Source organism: Pongo abelii, chromosome 15 (assembly GCF_028885655.2).
Source record: "Pongo abelii isolate AG06213 chromosome 15, NHGRI_mPonAbe1-v2.0_pri, whole genome shotgun sequence".
NCBI classification, from domain to species: Eukaryota; Metazoa; Chordata; class Mammalia; order Primates; family Hominidae; genus Pongo; species Pongo abelii.
In genome coordinates, this window is record NC_072000.2 from 32,404,523 (window position 1) to 32,425,435 (window position 20,913).

A 20,913-nucleotide genomic window follows, 5' to 3' on the forward strand; every position below is an offset into this window, starting at 1 on the left:
ATATGATGTAATGAAAAAGGCAGTTCTATGCTCTTCCTCTCCAAAACACATAATTCCAGTACAATTGTAAGAAAAACATGAAGCAAATCCCCAAAGGGGGACATTGACAAAATACCTGACCAGTACTGCTCCAAACTGTCAGGGTCATTGAAAACAAGGAGTCTGAGTAACTGTTGCAGCCAAGAGGCGCCTGAGAACATGTGACAAATTAATGCAGCATCTTCGATGGACTCTCAGTCCCAAAAAGATCATTTGATGAAAACTAAGGAAATTTGAATAAAATATGGACTTTAGTTAATAATAATCTATCACCATTTATTTATTAATTGTGATAAATGTATCGTACTAATAAGATGCTTATAGTAGGAGAAACAGTATGAAGTATATGGGGGTTCTCTGTATTACCTTTACAACTCTTAAGTAAATTTAAAACTATTCTAAAATAAAAAGTTTATTTAAACAAACTCTTATTAAGCACTCTACTTGCTACAATTCCTGCATTCTACAATGCCAGACTGAGTTTTCCAATTTTTTATTTTCAGCGAACCTCTATTACTTCAGGTCTAGCTCAGTCAGAATCAACTCTCACCAGCTTAAGGATAATGTGAGAGCAGCTTAAGCTGACAGAATCAATTGCTTCAGGTTGTCTTTGCAAAAATCCCTGGTGTTATGTATCTGTCCTGTCTCTTCTATTTGTCTACCTCAGCTGCTATATAATTTCTTATTGCTTATTTACTTGTCATAGAATATTTGCCAAGATCTACATCTACAGCTCAAATAGTGACTATTTGCAGACTTCAAATGCATCATATGGTTTATTTAAGTAGGAGTGTATGTGTGTGTGTTTGTGTGTGTATGCACAGATGCACACACGTGAACATTTTGCCAATGCTTTGTTTTTATTTTTGTTTTTAATTTTTATAGATTCAGGAAGTGCGTATGCAGATTTCTTATAAGGATATATTATATAATGGTGAGGTTTGGGTTTCTGGTATACTCATCACCCAAATAATGAACATTGTATCCAACAGGTAATTTTTCAATTTTCAATTACCTCCCCTTCTTTCCGCCCTCCCTCCTTTTGGAGTCACCGGTGTCTATTATTTCCCTCTGTATGTCTGTGTGTACCCATTGTTTAGTTCCCACTTATAAGTAAGAACGTGACGTATTTGATTATCTGTTTCCAATATATTTCCAATGCTTTATTTATTTAAAGTAGGTCTCTCTCCAACCTCGCTCCATGACAAACCCCCACCACAAATTTGAAATATTTTTTTCTAATTTTTATTATCTCAACTTCGCCAAATAGATATGTATCACTCTATGTTTTCATATAAAACTTTATGCCATAGTTTATTAAATTCTTGATATGAAAGAGAAGAGATTTAGTGCAAGTAATGTATGCCCCAAATATTGTTTCACTTCACATTACATTTTTTAGTTTTATTATGTTATTATTATTATCACAGTATTATTTACAACATTGACTATTTGTCACATATTTGTAAATGACATGATACCAATATATTTTTAATTTTTTAATTTTGAAATAACTTCAAATTTACAGCAATGTTGCAAGAATATTACAGAAAGCTCCTAGATATTCTTTTCCAAGCTTTACTGATTTAAGAAATTTTAATAATTGCATCAAAAACAATACATTGGTTAGGAATTAATTTAATCAAGGAGGTGAAAGATCTGAACACTGAAAACTATAAGATATTGAAGAAGACACAAATAAAATGGAAAGCTATCCTATGTTCATGGCCTGGAAGAACTACTATTGTTAAATGTCCTTACTACCCAAAGTGATCTACAGATCCAATGCAATCCTTATCAAAATTTTAATGCCACTTTTCATAGATATAGAGAAAACAATTCTAAAATTCAAATAAAACCACAAAAGGCCCCAAATAGCCAAAGCAATCTTAAGAAAGAATAAAAAAGCTGGAGATGTTATACTTCCTGAATTCAAACTATATTACAAAACTATACTAATCAGAACAGTATGGCACTTCCCTCAAACAGATACACAGACCAATGAAATTGAATTGAGAGCTCAGAAATCAACTCACACATATATCATCAACTAATTCTTGCCACTGTTTAAAGAATACACAATGGAGAAAGAATAGTCTCTTCAAGAAATAGTTTTGGGAAAACTGGATATCCACAAAAATGAAACTGGACTCTTGTCTTACACTATCCACAAAAAGGAGCTCAAAATGGATTACAGATTTGCACATAAGACCTGAAACTATAAACTTCTAGAAGAAAACATAGGGACAAAGTTTCTTGACATTGGTCTTGGCAATGATTTTTTTGGATAGAACAACAAAAGCACATGCAAGAAAGGCAAAAATAGACAGGTGAGATTACATCAAATTAAAAAGCTTTTACACAGCAAATGAAACAACCAATGGGATGAAAAGGACACCTACAGAATGGAAGCTAATATTTGCAAACCATATATATAATAACGAGTTAACATTAAAAAATACAAGGAGCTTATACAATTCAATAGCACAAAAACCACTCATTTAGAAAATGGGTGAAGAGCATGAATATACACATTCTCAAAGAAAACATACAAATGACCAACAGGTATATGAAACGGTTCTCAACATCAACGAGCATTAGGGAAATGCATATCACCTCACACTTGTTAGGATGGCTATTATAAACAAGACAAGAGATAAAAAGATGTAGAGATGGTATGTTTCCCTTGTACACTTTGGTGAAAATGTATATTGGCACAGTCATTGCGGAAAACACTATGGCGATACCTCTAAAATTTAAAATAGAACTATCATATGGTCCAGCAATCTCACTACTGAGTATATGTCCAGAGAAAATGAAAACAGTATCTCAAAAAGATACCTGCACTCCCATGTTGGTTGCAGCATTATTTACAATTGCCAACATATGAAAGCTACCTAAATGTCTATTGATGGATAAATGGAAAAATAAATTATGGTACATATTGTATATACAATTGAACATTATTCAGCCATAAAAAGGAAATCTTGCCTTTTGTGACATCATAGATGAACCTGGAGGACATTATGCTGTGTGAAATAAACCAGTCATAGAAAGACAAATTGTATTATCTCATTTATATATTAAATTTAAAAAACTCAAACTCACAGAAGCAGGGAGTAGAATGGTGGTTGCCAGAATTTGTTTGGGTCAGAGGTGGAAAAAGCGAAGATGTTGGTCAAAGGGTACAAACTTTCAGTAATAAAAGGGACCTAATGTATTGTGTGATGACTACAATTAATAATACTGCATTGTTTACATAAAATTTGCTAAGAGAGTATATCTTGAGTGTTCATACACAAGGTAACTGTGAGATGATGAATGTATTAATTAGCTTGATTGTGGCAATCATTTCATAATATATAAATATATCAAATTATCACATTATACATCTTAACTATATGCTGTCTTGTCAATTATACCTCAATAAAACTGGAAAAAAGAAAAATAAATTTTAACATTTTAGTACATTTATTAAATTAGTAAATGTAATCTTAGAACATGTATTAGTACTTGTACAATTAGTAACACCGCTTTCTCTATCTGTAGAGATATATGTGTATGTATAATTTGTATTTATATGTGATTTATTTTTCTTTTTTGTTTCTATAAATTTTATTTGAAACATTGTTGATTCTTTACTTAAATGTTTTGTTTTCCAATTTAAGAAAATACTCTCTTTTAAGCTATGTATAGTTTACAGCAATTTGGTTAAGTATACTTTTGTGAAAAAAGGTGGAAGCATTTTCTTTTTGTCCTGATTCCTTCAAAATTTGAAAATAATTTATGAATATTCTTGTGGCAAGGTGGTTTATCTATGTAAGCCCAATAAATAGTTGTGATTTAATTTTCTAACTCATTTGAGAGTCAGTTGCATGTATTAACACTTTTTCTCACTTAAAACTTCAGTAGTTAGAGTTGATATCCTAAGAAAAAGATATTCTCTTATGTAATCAAGGTGTAGCTATCAAATTTAGAAAATTTAACTTTGATAGAAAATTCTTATGACTTTTAACAAAATATTGCCAATAATGTATTTTGTAGCATTTTAAAATACAAGTACAGTATCTAATCCAGGATTACATATCACATTTAATTATCATTTCTTTATTTTAAGCTGAGAACTTTCTCAAACATACACAAATCTTTCATAACATGGATTTATTTCTTTTTTTCTTTTCTTTTCTTGTCTTTTTTTTTTTTTTTTTTTTTTTTTTTTGAGACAGAGTCTCACTTTGTCATCAGGCTGGAGTGCAGTGGTGCGATCTCAGCTCACTGCAACCTCCGACTCCCTGGTTCAAATGATCCTCCTGCCACAGCCTCTCGAGTAGCTGTGAGTACAGGCACAGGCCACCACGCTCAGCTAATATTTGTATTTTTAGTAGAGACAGGGTTTCACCATTTTGGCCAGGATGGTCTCAATCACCTGACCTAGTGATCTGCCCTCCTCGGCCTCCCAAAGTGCTGGGATTACAGGCGTGAGCCACCGCGCCCTGCAACATTGACTTATTTGAAGAGTACAGGTCAGTTATTTTATAGCGTGTTCCTCAATTTAGATACGTTTTATGATTAGACTCAGGTTAAGCACACTTGGCTTGACTAACACAAAAGTGATATTGTTTTTACGGCATCATGTCCATAAGCTCACATTATTGATATTAATTTTGATCCCTTGGTCCAGATGTTGTCCAGTCCTCTACTTTCTGGTTACTGTTTCCCCTCATGCAGCTAATAGGCATTCTGTAGAGAAACATTTAAAAACCATGTAAATAACCTGCTTTTCATTAAAATTTTACTCCTACATCCAGCATCCATTGATGATTCTTGTCTGACCCAATCTTAACTATGATACTTGAAAAATAATGATTTTTTAACTCTATCAATCACTCTCTTCATATTTGTCAGTCAAAGCTTACTATAATGAAGATCCTTTTCTTCCTCTTTCCTTCCTTCTATCTGTCTTCAGTATAGACTTATGGATTCCTATTTTAATCTTTGGGTTACACTCTATTACCACCTTATTTGTTTTGATGCTCAAATTTTCCTGGATTTATTCAATGGAAGACCCTACAGGCTGGATTCTATGGGTTCTTGACATCACTTTTTAAGCACTATCCCCCTCACTCAACAAGATCATCCAGACTCATGTTGAACTTCCCCTTACCTTCCTCTGGTATCTTTAGTGGAAAATAGCATTTAGAAAACAAGATCTGGGCAGAAATTTTGTTCATTATTGGTGTGTTATTACTTCTTGACCTCTCCAACAAACAGAGCTATGATATTTATATGCATGTGTGAATGTATATATCTAAATAAAGTAAAAGTTCATATTAATACTTTCAATTGCAAACCAAACCTACAAGATTTTTCTATATTTCTATCTCCCTGCCTCCACAGTGGAAACCCTCACTTGCAATAACATCAGCTCATTTGTTCAATCATCTGTACTACAACAAACCTACTAATAAGAGTTCAAGATTTCTTAACAGTTCTGTTTTTTTTTTTAACCTGGATTGAGAGTATATAATCAAAATACTTGTGATCAAAAGTTACTTGTATTGGTTCTTTTATTTTTTCTTTTCAGTGTATTTAGTATTTTTTATTTGGAATTACAGTTGGGTTCATTTGTTTTTGTTTGCATTAGTTTTAGATCTTTTCCCCATTCTTGTTAAATATTGATTTAAAGTTTTTGAATATGAAGAATACTTCCAAAATGAAAATTATTCAAAAAGACATAGTCAGAATAGTGTTACTTCCTTTCATATCCCTTCCATCTGCTTCTTTACACAACTAAACACAACAGATTTTAATGTTTTCTTTATATTATACTTAACGCTGTACAAACTTTATCTTATACTTACTCTATATGGTTCCTTTGACGTGACTGAACCATGACTGATACACTTTTATCACAGAGTATCTTCAAATAATATTATACCATTTCCATCCCACCCTTTTTTTGTGCCATTTTTGTCTCACATTTTATTTCTATATAAAATTTCAATCAATTTTGTTTCTATATTTGCCTTACATACTCAACTTTAAAGAAATTAAAGAAATCTTTAAAAAGAAAAGTACATTCATCAAAATATTTACCCTTTCAAGTACTCACCATTCTTTTATATAGGTACAAGTTTCCATTTGGTATATATATATAGATGATATAGATATAGATATAGATATGTGTATATATATATATATGTATTTTGCTCCCTGAAATCTTTTATTAACTTAAAAAATATATAGATTAACTCTTTGCCTGAAGAAATATCCATTTTCCCTTTAATTTTGAAGGACTTTTTTTCTGGGGATATAGAATTGTAACTTGAAATGATTGTTTTTTCTTTCAGCACTTTAAAATGTTTTGCTGTCTTCTGATTTCAATAGTTTCTTACTGGAAGTCTGCATTCATGTTTGTCTTTGTTCTTTTGTATGCAATGTGTCTATTTTCCTCTGGGTGCTTTTAAGATTTTCTTTTTATTACCGGTTTTAACAACTCCCTCCTGTTGTACTTTGGTATGTTTTTCTTTGTGTTTATCCTACTGGAGTTTATTAATTTTGTTCCTGAAGATTTCTTATTTTTATTAAATTTGTGAATATTTTGGCTATTATTACTTCCAATATTCTTTCTGACCCTCAGTGTCTCACCTCTTCCATGAATTCCAATTATACTAATGTTACAGCAGTTAATATCATTTTCCAAGTTACTGGGACTTCATTACTTATTCTTTTTTAGACTTCTTTCTTTCTGATCTGTACTTAGGATAGTTTCTACCACTGTCTTCAAGTTCATTGATATTTTTCCTATCATGTCTAATCTACTGTTAATTTCATCCAGTGAATTTATTCTTTAATACATTTATTTCTCCAGAAGTTTGACACTTTTGTCCTACATTCTATGTGTTCCTTCATTATGTTCATGTTACTCTTTACATGCTTGAGCAGTGTTTTGGTAGGTTTTTGAAAGTTGGTGTCTGCTAATTTCCTCATTTCTGTCATTTGTGATCTATTTGTAGTGACTGGTTTTTCTCCTAGATGTGGATTTAATTTTCCTGCTTTTCCACGTATATAACAGTATTTGATTGAGTGCTGGACATTATGAATTTCATGCTGTTGAGTGTCATATTTTTTGTCTTCCTTCAAAATATGTTTCTCTGTCAGGTAGTTAAGTTTCTTGCAGTTCAGTTTTGTCCATTCTAGCCTTTCTTTGAGGCTTTAGTAGGGTGAGTTTAGAACAATCTTTACTGTATGCTTGCTATAGCCCTCTTGGTATTTCTACAGAAAGTTCTGAGTATTTAGTGAATAATGTATAATCTGGCTTCTGGGAACTTGAACTTTTCCCAGACCTGCGTAAGAGCTGGAAATTGACACACGGCTTCCTTTTTGCTTTTTGTCTTGGCCTATATATGCATGACTTAGTGTTCAGCAGCTGACTCCGAGATGATGGTAAAGATTTCCTGATTTACTTATTTATATGTTCTCTCCTTTCCTGTTGTCTTCCATTCAAAATTTCAGGCTCAAAAATTCTAAGCACTCTGATCTCTGTCTACACAACTCAGTGTAACCACCTAGCTCTGCTTGGAATCTACCTCCTGACAATGTGGTTCAGAAAGTTCTTCTGCGGAGAAATCCAGTTTGATTATAAGACTCACCTAAGCTGTTTTTTTTTCTCTTACTGACTATAATCATATAGTACGTGTTGTAGGATGTCTGCAAACCCTTTATTTGCATTATATTTTCTATTTTTCTAGTTGGTTATAGTGCACAATTAAGTCTTGCTCCATTCACCCTATCATGACAGAAGTATAAACCCCTTGTACTGTACTGAATTCTGTCATAATCAGTGACAGCTTTTTTTCTTCTAATTCTTTTCCAAATCCTGCCAGTTTGCAATTTATTTTCTTTTATTGTTTCGCTGTCTATTCTTTGAGTTCTGTCGTTCTGCTTTGTGTCTTCCTTCATAGTGGAGTTTGCTTTATAAAATATTTTTAAATGCTTGCTAAAATATTTGCTATGATTTTACTTGCTCTGTATCACGCTTTCCTGTTAAGTATTCTTCTCTTTTGTTGCCTATACTTTACTTTCTTCCTCCTTTAATGTCTTCCTGATTTTCAATATCTATTGTTGAATTATTTTGTGTTTCTTAAACTATGTGCAAGAGATTTTTGTGCCAGAGAACAGTAGGAATTGATATGTAAGTTTTCTGGCTTTCACAACAAAAAGTCTCCTTTCTACTCAAATACCACAGAAAAACGCCTTTAGAACATGTGCAGTGTCTGTGTCATTATTTGTATATTATTGCTTCCTCTATTCTTGGAACCAGACTGGGTCCAGTAATGCTATTGCTGCCAGTCTATCTTACTCCAGTTCATGCACCCATAGCAGAAATAAGATGATAGATTTTTGCATTTCTGGGCCTATCCCTCCTCTTCAGGAAGTATATCTTTTGCCAGAAAATTTTGAGATTTGATATTATAAGGCTCCCTCTTTGCTTATATTCCTCTCTACAGTTTTTAATTTTTGCTTTATCCCATATAGCTTTTGTGATCTCTTTCATCAATTTGGAATCTATAGATTGTAAATGTCTACCAATTTGCCAAAAATTGGAGTTTCACATGATTATTAAAAACTTTTTCCTATTTTCAATTATTTTTGAGAAAAGAAATGCAGAATCCTGATTTCTGCAGCTATATTAACACCAGAAGTATTATTCGTTGATTCTTTAATGCCTTTATACAGTTGCAACTTAGAGAATTTTTACCTCCATGGAACTTATAACTTGAATGTACTGTAGGAACTGGATGATCAGTGCTGTGAGATTAAAACTATAGATTCAAATATCTCAGATAGAGATTTGTAATCACTTGCATAACCAGGATGAGTACATTGTCAAAAATGAGGGAGAATGTTAAGGATACTGGTTAAAGAGGAACAGAAGTGTCAGAGTTGAGTGACTGCTTAGAAACTGAGAAACATGCAGAAACCAGTTATTCAGATGGAGCAATTAATCCAGGGCAGGTAAGAGGCAGAGACACTATGCTAAAGATGAGAGAATCCTGGCCCGGCGCGGTGGCTCACGCCTGTTATCCCAGCACTTTGGAAGGCCCAGGCGGGCATATAACCTGAGGTCAGGAGTTGGAGACCAGATATGACCAACATGGAGAAACCCCGTCTCCACTAAAAATACAAAATTAGCCGGGCGTGGTGGCGCATGCCTGTAATCCCAGTTACTCGGGAGGCTGTGGCAGGAGAATCGCTTGAACCCGGGAGGTGGAGGTTGCAGTGAGCCGAAGTCGCGCCGCTGCACTCCAGCCTGGGCAACAAGAGCGAAACTCGGGGAAAAAAAAAGACAGGAGAATCTTAAAACCGAGAGAAAGCCTGCTCTCTCTCTCTCTCTCTCTCTATATATATACATACTTATTTTTCTTCTTTGAAACGGAGTCTCTCTCTGTCGCTAGGCTGGAGTGCAGTGGCATGATCTCATCTCACTGCAACCTCCGCCTGCCTGGTTCAAGCGATTCTCCTGCCTCAGCCTCCCGAGTAGCTGGGACTATAGGCCCGGGCCACCACACCCGGCTAAATTTTTTTTTGTTTTTTTTAGTAGAGACGGGGTTTCACCATGTTAGCCAGGATGGTCTCTATCTCCTGACCTCGCGATCCGCCCGCTTCCGCCTCCCAGCGTGCTGAGATTACAGGTGTGAGCCACTGCGCCGGGCTGAAAGCCTGATATATCTTTCTACCATAGCAAGAACTAGCAGCACCTTACCCATTATGAGACCGACACAGGTCTGCCTTAATATATATACCTTAATATATACCTAAAACTTTTTTTTTTTTTTTTTGAGAGGTAGTCTCGCTCTGTCGCCCAGGCTGGAGTGCAGTATCGCGATATCGGTTCGCTGCAAGCTCCGCCTCCCGGGTTCACATCATTCTCCTGCCTCAGCTTCCGGAGTAGCTGGGACTACGGGCGCCCGCCACCACGCCCGGCTAATTTTTTTGTGTTTTTAGTAGAGACGGGGTTTCACCGTGTTGGCCTAGCTGTTCTCAAACTCCTGACCTCGTGATCCCCCTGCCTCAGCCTCCCAGTGCTGGGATTACAAGCGTGAGCCACCGCGCCCGGCCAACACTCTTGACAACAGTGCTGTGCTAAGAACTTGGGGGACTTCAAACAGTTCACTAGTTCCTGTGTCCATGGTAGGTAAACATTTTTAAAAGTACCTTTTAATTTATCTTTTCATATATTTATTTCGCTCTGTCGTAACAATAAGCTGTATACTTCATATGTACAAGTCAGTTGCCTTTTGGTCTGATTTTCAGACTAATAGAGTCATATCAGATTCTTACCTTATGATATTGCTCAGGAAGATTAGCTGAAGTTCAAGGCAAGAGCAAGTTAAGTAGGACGGATCTTTGAAAGATTTTTCAAAATCCATAGGAACAATAACTCAAGTAAGGTAAATCTCTATAAAATTCTGGAAGATGTGTGTCTATAATTTAGGAGGCCAAAGACATTTTTAAGAGAAGGAAATAAAACTCTATAGCTTAAAGTTTGGAAGCCTCAGGAAAAAAGTCTATAATTTCAATGGGATTTCTTAATAATAGCATTTTAGAGAACAAGTTTACAGCTACCTTTAGACAACATGAAAGAAGCTCACAAGTAATCTCCCAGGAGATGACATTGAATAGATTGGGACACCAAGGAAGATACTTAACTTTAACGAGTTTAAGTATTATACATATTTACTTTTAAGGTGTTCATTTCTTTAAAACAATGTGATGAAAATATAGCATAATAGGAATATATGTCCTATTTTAGAAGTAGGGCAAAGCAGGCTGTTCAATACAAAATTGTTAGTGAGATAATTTGAAGCTAAGAAAACGTGAATACAGTATGAGCCCACATACCGTGAAAAGGTAACAAATAGGGAAGGGAAACAGCGGGGAAAACCCCAGAGCATTTAATCTTATTTTATGGTGGCATTCATGTACTGAAAAGAGTGAAAGAACAGCCCCCACACTTCCAGAAATGAGTCAGTTTCATGTCTCAAGCTGATTATAAACCATTCAAGGGCGGTAGCCTCCCACAGCTGACTTTAACTGTGATTAGAACAGAGGATGGTCGTTAGTTTGGGCATGCCATATGTGCCCTGAAGTCTCAAAGCCTGATCATCAGGTAAACTTGAAGTTTCTCTAGGACCAGCTTACAAATAACTTTTCATATATGTATCCTGAAAAAGACAGCTCATCAACAGGCCGGTCACATATGCTTAAACCATACTCCAAACCATTTGGCATGCACTAGAGCAATTTTACAAGTTTAGAAACTCCATCTTAATTTTAAACCACTTCAGTTCTCCAATCCTTTTCCCATCACAAAGAAAAGTATTCCATCTGATGAACGTAGGTCATACTGTTTCGTACAAATCCCCAGACTCTTGTGAGAATCAGAATTTTTATCAAACAGTATGGATTCAGGACCGCTTATGGTCTGAAAGAGGAAAAAAAAAGTCCTAGTTAACGTTATTGTCTTTGATTACAAAGCCCCGAGTGGAGGTGCTTGTAAAAATCATTTTTTCTTATTTTTTTCTTCTTTAATAACACAAGGGATTTAATACTTAGAGAAATCCTTTTAATCCTTTCATTTGAACAGAAGTTTATTTATAATACCTATAATAAAGCATTTAAAATTTCTGTTTGCAGGGTGAAAAGATTTTCTACATCTTTCTTTGACTAGAAACAGAAGTCCTGAAACAAGGTATTCCCAGTTACGTTGCACATTTTCAAGTATTTAGATGCAGCTATGAAATAACTTTTTTAATTCTGTGGTCAAGTTTGATTAAAATAATTATGATAGTATCAGAACCACAAGATAGTGTGTTCTCTCTTAGCTGGCAGACAATTAAAAACAATATATATGGGATATTTTTATATTAGGTATATCCCAGTATATACAACAGATTACTAAAATTATAAATTGTAGATTTAAAACATTGCAGACTGTGATTAAAGAAAAAAATTTCCTCTTCCCAAAGTTATCATCTTATTTAAAACAAAATGTGGAAACATTTCCCAGTATAATTTATGACTACTTCATATTAACAAACAAATATACTTACTTATTTGTGGAAAATTAATTGAAAAAATGGAATGTTGAATTTAAGATAAATAGAAGTTAGTATTTTAAATAATTATCTTTTTCCTGAGCTCAATTTAACCTGTTAAACCTCGTTTAAAATTGATACATTTGAAATAATTGTAATGGAGGATTTGGAAAGAAAAATCCTTTTCCTCCCACACTTACAGAAGTGCAAACCATAATTAAAAGAGCATGTAACCCAAAGTTGCATAGTGATATATTCAAAAGGAAATTTCAAAATTTGAAGATGTGGATCATAATACAGGAGTTATATGTGTTCATTTTTCACAGTATTTCCTTAGCTTTGCTCTCAGATAGATTTTAAAAGTAAGCTGAATTATTAAGGCTGCAGGATGCTTCCCACTCCAACCTCCACTATCATGACAATAATGAAATCTACTCCAATACAAATTCGCATTCCATTTTCTCCTAGGATGTTTATGGCAAAATTAAATTTTAACTTATTTTTCATGTGAAGTAAAAAGTAAGAATGGTCACTATGCCACTTCATTTTTCTTCCAAAGAAAAACAAATACAGCACATAATTAATCCAGGACAAGTAATCCAGGATTAACATAAGTGGCACTACGCATTTCTGAAATGTCCTCCCAACTAAAGGTTTATAATGAGTGAGACAAGAAATTATAATTCACTCTATCAAAAATCTGAAGAGGGAGGGAATATTTTTGCTATGCACAAGCTGAATCAAGTTAATGAGGCATCTAACATTGCAAAAAGAACGTTGTCTATAAATAAATTCAGTCTGATTGGGATGTATTAGTTGTCTGATAATATTCTGTAGCCTACAGATGCTTTGGGTGGAATGTAGATTTCTTAAAAGAGAAAGGCCAACGGAATTACTTCAGCAAAGCTCCAGGTCATTTTCTTTAAATGGCATTAAAAGAAAATGTCCCTTTAAAATATTTTGCAATCACAACAATATTTTCAAAGTAATACATTTAGCATAAGACAAAATATGCTCAGCAGCTGAAATCCACCGGAACTTTAGAATTTGGAAAAAATATCTTCTCACTCACTCATATTTTTTTTCCATTGAAATCTGTCTCTTAAGGTACTACTCATGGGCAACATACCTAAACTCTAGAGAATAGGAAGAACATGCACTTAGAATCTCTGCTGTTGCTCAGCCTAGACCTAAACCTAGTACATGTACTTATGCTTATTGTTTATGGGAGGGCTAGACTTTTATTAATGAGTACAAGTTATTTCTGACTAGTTACCAGATGTTCCTACAGAGTGGTGAGAATCTAATTGTTCCAATCAAATTTAAAGTTCAGGTTAATGGAACTTGTTTTTTTAATAGGATTGTAGAGTCTAGAAGTGGAATACATTTTATATTGTCTATTCTGTTACCTCCTTCTTAGAGAACTGTTAATTTGCTCGTTTACTCAAATTTATAATAGCTCTAAAGATATGTCTCCTTTAAATCATTTTCCATATATTCAGCATAAAATTACTTTCATCATTTTTATCCCTCTGAAATTAGTTTTAAAATGTAAACTGCATGAATCTTTACTGAAAAAAGCTCAAAGAGTAGAGAAAGGTATGAAGTGAAATTAGAAGTACTCCCTTTTCTACACACCTAACCCATCTCCTAAAATTTTCAACTATTAACATTTTCTTGTGTATTATTTCAGAAATATTTTCAGAATTCTGTGAATTCTCAAGGAGCTTATTCTCATGATCATTTCCTCACATCCTGTTTTCCCTAAATTAGTTTCCATGCCTCATTCTTCCCTGTGTTTTAGAATGAGTCCTTGTAGGTAAAGGTTGACTGGTTATCTCTCTGCCTACATGAAATCAGGGGACGTATGTATCAACTCTTGGAATTCTCCCTTAATTTTACTGACAGATTTTACAGGTTTTTGACTTGCAGTTCTGGGAGTTTTATGGACTTTATAGATGATATTGTTTTTCTATCATTTTATTATTTTTTTGTTTTATATTAGTGTCAGACTGGGGAGTAGAATAATATCTTCATATTGACATCTTACACTTAATAATTACCTTTATTCTCTTGGATAAAAGTTTGCTAAATTACACATTTTTGTTGTTCAGAAGTTCTCTCTAGCCACACTCAATTCACCTACTCTTTTCTGTCTTCAGATTCTTTCCAAATGGAACCCCAGATCTTAGGGTTGAAAGATATTTTTAAAGTATATAATCCAGCTTTCAATTGATGAAGAAATCCTTCCTGTGATATTCTCCGTAACTGTTTTCTATTCTCTGTTGGACAACATCAAGTGATGAGAAATGCACTACTTCATGACATGTGCATTTTATTGTCGGCTTCTCAATAACCACCTCTTATTGCTCCTAGGTACACCTTCTTGAGGCTTACTTGGTGAGTCTAATTTGTCTTCTGGCACCACTGTGAATTTGAAGGCTTATGTCTTCTTCCCCGGTCATATGTTTTCTATATGTCAGGGTAAAACATTTCTATTTCTTTTAAACATTTGTCAAATGTAATAGCTGTCTATCCCTTCATGATTTCAGTTCATTCAACAAATCCTTCATTGAATAGCTACTATTTGAATGGTCTATGCTAGGTGTTAGGTCTATAATGACTATATAGACTAAAAGCCCATCTTGGTCACTAACAGTTTCCACCTTCCGGTCTAATGCAAGGGGCTCAGCAGAGGGTAAAGCAGCATAGCACGTTTCTTTAAATATTATGAGAATAAATAGGATTGCGGCCAAATACATTTATTGTCAGGCTGACTATTTCAATGGCTTCTGTTTCTATTTAGAACAAAAATCCAAATTTCTTTTGGTGATCTATTAATTCCTGTTTGATATGGCCTTTGCCACCTTCTACAACCTCATCTCTTACTGTTCTTATGTCCCTACTATACTTTAGGACTATTAGCCTTTTGTAAATTCTTCTAACAAGCCAGCTTTTTCTTGACTCAGGCCTTTGCATGTGCTCTTTCTTTTGCCTAGAAGACCTTGAATTTGCTGAGGGTTTAATGCATATTTATTGAATGAATGAAAGAATCAATCAATTTAAACATAATTTTCTCCCTTTAAATCCAGGACTTTGCAGAACTTTTAGTATGTAACTAGACAAGCTAAATTTCTAAGAGAATGATATAGTATGTAATGACTCCCAAATTTATTTGACCATAGTTTTTTTCATGCAAATCTCTAAGGACAAATTTATCATGTACAGACTTTAGGAATTATGGAAGAGCAAAAATCACATTGAATCCTGGCTGCCACCAACTAATTGATGTAATCTTGGGCAAGACACTTAATCTCTCACAATCTCATGTTTGTGCCTCTGACAGAGATCAGCAGAATCTACTTTTATTTTTCCAGGTTTCTGGAAAAAATAATAAATAAAATAACTGCCAGATAGAAATTAAAACATTTTATTTCTAATGAATGTCAGTGGGAGGACAGAGCTTAGTGTGAAAGATAAATGAACCTGCAAACTGGACCCCAGAGACAGGTTTGGTGGACTATTTCAGGCTGTGCACAGTTTTTTCATTTATGAAGTATTCTATCTGTGGCTGGAGAAAACTGCCCATGGGAAACTCCAGCCCAAGTGAAACATTTTATACCATCGCAAGGAAGGAAACTTACTAAAGGGGAAGAGACTTTCTATTCTTAGTTTTCTCATGTGTGCAATGTTGAAACTACCCTATTATACCTGTTCTAAAGAGTAAATAATCTATGTGGAGGACCTGGAATACTTAACGGAGGCTACTTTGTAAGCATCAGTTCCCCTTCCTTCTGATTTTACACATTCAAATACCTCTCTAGGTAGAATTTCAAGAACTGGAAGCCTTTAAACTAAGTCCCTCTCATCAAATACTGAATCTGAACAAGTCTTACAGAAAATAGGTTAGAAGCCATTACTAAATTTAAGTGTGCTGTCCAGAATTTTGTAGTTTTCCATATATATATGGCATATATATGGCATCTGACCTTTCTAATGTACACCCTAGGCACCAAAGTTCCAACTAATAAACAGCTTTTTCTCACCTTCCTTGGGTTTACCCAATTTAGACAATTAGCTTTCTGTCTTTATATCTTGTTTAGCACATGATTTCCATTCTAAAATTTGTCCTGGTATATTTGTTATTTAATGTGGTCTTGATCTTCTTAATCTCCATATCTGTAGATAGTTAGAAAATAGTTTTGAGGAGGAGATGACATAATTTAACTGTGATGTTTAAGTGATAATTGGAAAAGTGGTAGCTGGTAGATGCTGATGGTGAATAGTAGGTCTCCCTTCAAACGTTAATCTCTTCAGAAAGGCATTTATGACCATTCTATCTAAAATAGCTCTACATCTTAAATCACAGTCTACCTGCATGCTCCGTTTTCTTTTCTGTTTAAGAAGATATTCTCTGCCAAGCGTGGTGGCTCACACCTGTAATCTCAACACTTTGGGAGGCCAAGGCGGGTGGATCACCTGAGGTCAGGAGTTCGAGACCAGCTTGGCCAACATAGTGAAACCCTAGTATCTACTAAAAATACAAAAATTAGCTGGGCCTGGTGATGGGAGCCTGTAATCTCAGCTACTTGGGAGGCTGAGGCAGGAGAATCGCTTGAACTTGGGAGGCAGAGGTTGCAGTGAGCTGAAATGGCACCACTGCACTCCAGCCTGGGCGACAAGAGTGAAACTCCATCTAAAAAAAAAAACAGCAACAACAAAAAAGAAGAAGATAATCTCAAGAAACATATTTTATTTCCTTTAATTTTTATATCATAATCTGAGAATATATTATTGATTCGTTTGCTTATTTATTATCTCCTGTTATAGAATATAACGTCATGAAGCCAGAGGCTTTGTCCTGCCTAATGCGTTATTTCCAGACTGAATAAAAGCACCTGAGTCCTGATAAGTGCTCATATGATTGGCTCAATAAAAGAATAATAAATGAATTGGAAAGGGGAGACAGTGAAGGATATAGGAGATGTACCTGATAGCAACTTACTGCCTCTCAGCACAAAATTCACCCTTCAAAACCTTTTCTACACCAACAGATAGAATTCCTGTCAGCATTTCTCTTTTATGTTGAACACAATGTTAAGCTTCCTCAGTGAAGGACCCTAGATGGACATTGCAGGAAGAAGGGACTTCCCCTGTTGGACCTAGAGGTTGTACCAGCATTGTAGGTGGGAGGACATCCACTGGCTCTTTGCAATAGCCATGTGTCCATAAAGTATAGTTCCTCAGCAATCTCATTGCCCAATCTAGGCTTGGCAATCACCCTCCTGCAGCCTTATCAACACATTGCTCCAAGCCTCAAGCCCACATGGCATCCTCTCACTCTGTATGTCCTCATACCTGACTGATTCGTCTGTGCCTCATGTGTTTGCTTCCTGCTTGCCTAGTAACTATAGATCAGTTCTGTCTTTGGGAAATCAGAAAACTTCTGTGCCTTCCATTGGGATGCTTCTATGCCTTCTCCAGTAAAGTGTGAAGTGTATTTTTGTGGATAGAGCTCCTTTCCATGCTTTTCCTTATTTTGGTCCTCTCCGTCAGGCCTAGGGAGACTTATGGTATTTTTAAAAATCTTATAGTTACTCTAACTTTGTCATACCTCAGTAATTATTTATATTAAACTTATGTTTAAATCACCGCAGGCATTTTTTTTTTTTTCTGAGACAGGGTCTGGCTCATCCAGGCTGGTATGCAGTGGCTTCAGTCATAGCTCACTGCAGCCTCCAACTCCTAGACTCAAGGGATCCTCCTGCCTCAGTTTCCCAAGTAGCTGGGACCACAGGCATGCACCACAGCATCCAGCTAAATTATTATTATTATTTTTTTCTGTAGAAATAGAGTCACACTATGTTGTCCAGCCTGGCTTGTACTCCTGGACTCAAGTAATCCTCCCATCTTAGGCTCCCAAAGTGCTTGGATTACAGATGTGAGCCACCATGCCTGGCTGTTGTTTGAATCTCCTGAATACATCCAAACTGATTCACATTTGATATCAGAAGTGGTTGGGCCGCAAGAGGTAGATCTTTGAAAATGGCATTTTGAGATTGTTTGGCCATGCCCTTGAGCTTTAGCATGGTGCTGAGCTTCCTTTGCCAATGGGAAATGGGTGCAATGTCATCACAGTTACTTAAGCTACTAGCTGTGGATTGAGATAAAACACCAACTGAAGCACATGCTTTGGGAATTCAAGTGATTATTAAACATGAGCAAATGGCAGGACTGAATCCGATAATGACAGGAATGTGGGATGAAATTTTGTTTTGTGTGCACATGAGTGCTTATAGAGTAAAAACACCAATCCCAAATCCATTATTGTTCAGCTTAAATCACAGCCTGAGAACTAGAATGCTTTAGTAATATTTATAAAAGCATCTTATTTCTTATAGCCACAGGACTGATATTGGTGAAAACCAAACACAAAATTTAATTGTGTGCAAAATTACATTGTTAAATTGTAACGATAGGTAAATCTACACTATTGCTAACTTTCTCATGTAAAAGTTAGAACACTGACAGGAAAAGAATGGGATTCCAACATCTGCAATGGAGACATTTTGTTGGAACCAAATGAAACTGACAATCTTGAATCCACATGCCATTCCGAGCCTCTCTTATCAGTGAAAGTGGCTTGTCCTCCGGTGTCCAAGGAGACTAGCTTTTTCCTGCTTGAAAAGCCATGTGATAACCACACTTAGATGCCCTGGGAGGGAATGCTTATTCTCTTCAAGATTATTTCATAAGATGTCTATTTCATTCAGGCATTAATAGTAGTGAGAGGAGTACCTACAGCCTTGAAAAGCTTTGTGCTTGGTCTCATTTTTAGACCCAATATGACTGGAAGGAATTTCAACATTGGGATGGGCTCCCTAATTTTAATGGGGATGATGTAAGCCCAGAATAGCTAAGCCTAAGGGGCCACACAGTTGTCAAAGACAAGATATGGATGTCAACTAATAAAGGGCAGCAGAGACTTACAAAAAAATTAAAATGTCTTTGCTCATAGAGATCTTTGTTAGTGACTAATTGATCACAGAGTTCCTGGGAAATAAATAGATAGGCATCCTATCAGACTATTTCTTGAGCTATGTAATGGGAAAGACTCTAAGTCTGGTATCCAAACATCTGATTTGAGTTGTCATAGTTTTCTCACCCAGTTTCAAGAAAGAAGTCAGTTCACAGATTCAGAAGCCCTTAATTGAAAGATAAGCCAGCTCCCTTTGAGGAAGGACCCTGCACCACTGCTACAAGTACATACTGTAAATCTCCCTCCAAGTTTTCTCCAAAGGGACCAGCAGCAAATATCCCTTTACAAAACTCAAATGTTACATATTTGAAGAACCAGAGGACAGAGTTTAGGGCAACCATGGCTACTGGAAAGTAAGGAGAGAATGTACTAGAAGAAAGCAGCTGGAGAGGGTAACCCCAAATCAAATTTTGCATAAAATTTGCATAAATCTTTGGCTGATCCAAGCACAAGGCAAATTCCAAGCAAAATGAGACATGATTAAAGGGAGAAATAGACAATTTCATAACCATAGGTAGAGATTTTAACTCTCTCTCAGCAATTGATAAAACAGACAAACATCAGTAAAGACCTAGAAAATTGGAACAACACTATCAATTGCCTTTATCTAATTGGTACAAAACAGGGGTGTAATACACAATCTTACTACTGTACAGAATATGTTCACCAAGGCAGACCCAATGCTGGGATATAAAAAAAAGTGTTAATAAACTGAAAAGGATAAAAATCTTACAAAGTATGTAAATAACAAACTATGTAAGCATAGTGCCTAGAACATTTTGGTACTTAATTTTAAAAAATCTGTTGATTGAGTGAATTTACGCATGAATAGATCAGGGATCTTGGTTATGTTAATTAACCTTTTGGCACAATATAAAGACACAATATAAACTGTGGGAGATTTGGTAATAGCAGCCATGTAGTGGATGGTATGAAGTGATGCCAAGATCCCCCTTCTGGAATGAAGGCCTTAGTCCCTCTGCTGCTATAAGCGCTGCCAGGAAAAAAAAAAAAAAAAAAAAAATCCCTCAAGAGATCACCTCCACTGTAGAGAGTACTCTTGTTCAAATTCTGATAAACTCAATGACTGCTTGAAGTGACTATTTGGGTGTAAAGATCCAAACCCTTCACCCTGTCTCAGAATAATTCTGATGGGTCATTCAGCTTCAGAATTCCCTGTAGTTTTCACTGAAGCTTCCATTTAGACTCCATTAGAGTTCAGTTTCTCCCACTGATCAATTCTACTTGCTTCCATTGCCTTCTGCAGTGTGGTTACCAAGAGTACTCCTAATAAACCTTTTGTACACTAATCTCCATCTCTTTCTTTTTTCTTTTTCTTTTGTTTTTTTTTTGAGATGGAGTCTCGCTCTCACCCAGGCTGGAGTGCAGTGGCACAATCTCGGCTCACTGCAAGCTCTGCCTCACGGGTTCACACCATTCTCCTGCTTCAGCCTCCCAAGTAGCTGGGACTACAGGCACCTGCCACCATGCCCAGCTAATTTTTTTGTATTTTTAGTAGAGACGGGGTTTCATTGTGTTAGCCAGGATGGTCTCGATCTCCTGACCTCGTAATCTGCCCCCCTCGGCCTCCCAAAGTGCTGGGATTACAGGCATGAGCCCCCCCGCCTGGCCACTAATCTCCATCTCGTTCTAGAGACAACTTGCAACAAACCCTTAAAGAGAAAAGTGCTAATTGACAGAATTAGTGTATCTTCAATGGAGAAGATACACTAA

The 20,913-nt window shown here is 35.6% G+C and overlaps 2 long non-coding RNA genes across 2 annotated transcripts in view; one reads left to right on the plus strand and one right to left on the minus strand.

Annotated features, from left to right (window-relative positions):
- LOC134760066 (uncharacterized) overlaps positions 1-9,886 on the minus strand; it is a 29,946-nt gene extending 20,060 nt beyond the window's left edge. Inside the window, exons 1-2 of the long non-coding RNA XR_010136948.1 lie at positions 9,806-9,886; positions 4,688-4,779 (exon numbers count right to left, since the gene is read on the minus strand). This is a non-coding gene — a long non-coding RNA (uncharacterized LOC134760066). The remainder of the gene's footprint in view (positions 1-4,687; positions 4,780-9,805) is intronic.
- LOC129049735 (uncharacterized) overlaps positions 9,765-20,913 on the plus strand; it is a 135,778-nt gene continuing 124,629 nt past the window's right edge. Inside the window, exons 1-2 of the long non-coding RNA XR_008513022.2 lie at positions 9,765-10,233; positions 11,740-11,794. This is a non-coding gene — a long non-coding RNA (uncharacterized LOC129049735). The remainder of the gene's footprint in view (positions 10,234-11,739; positions 11,795-20,913) is intronic.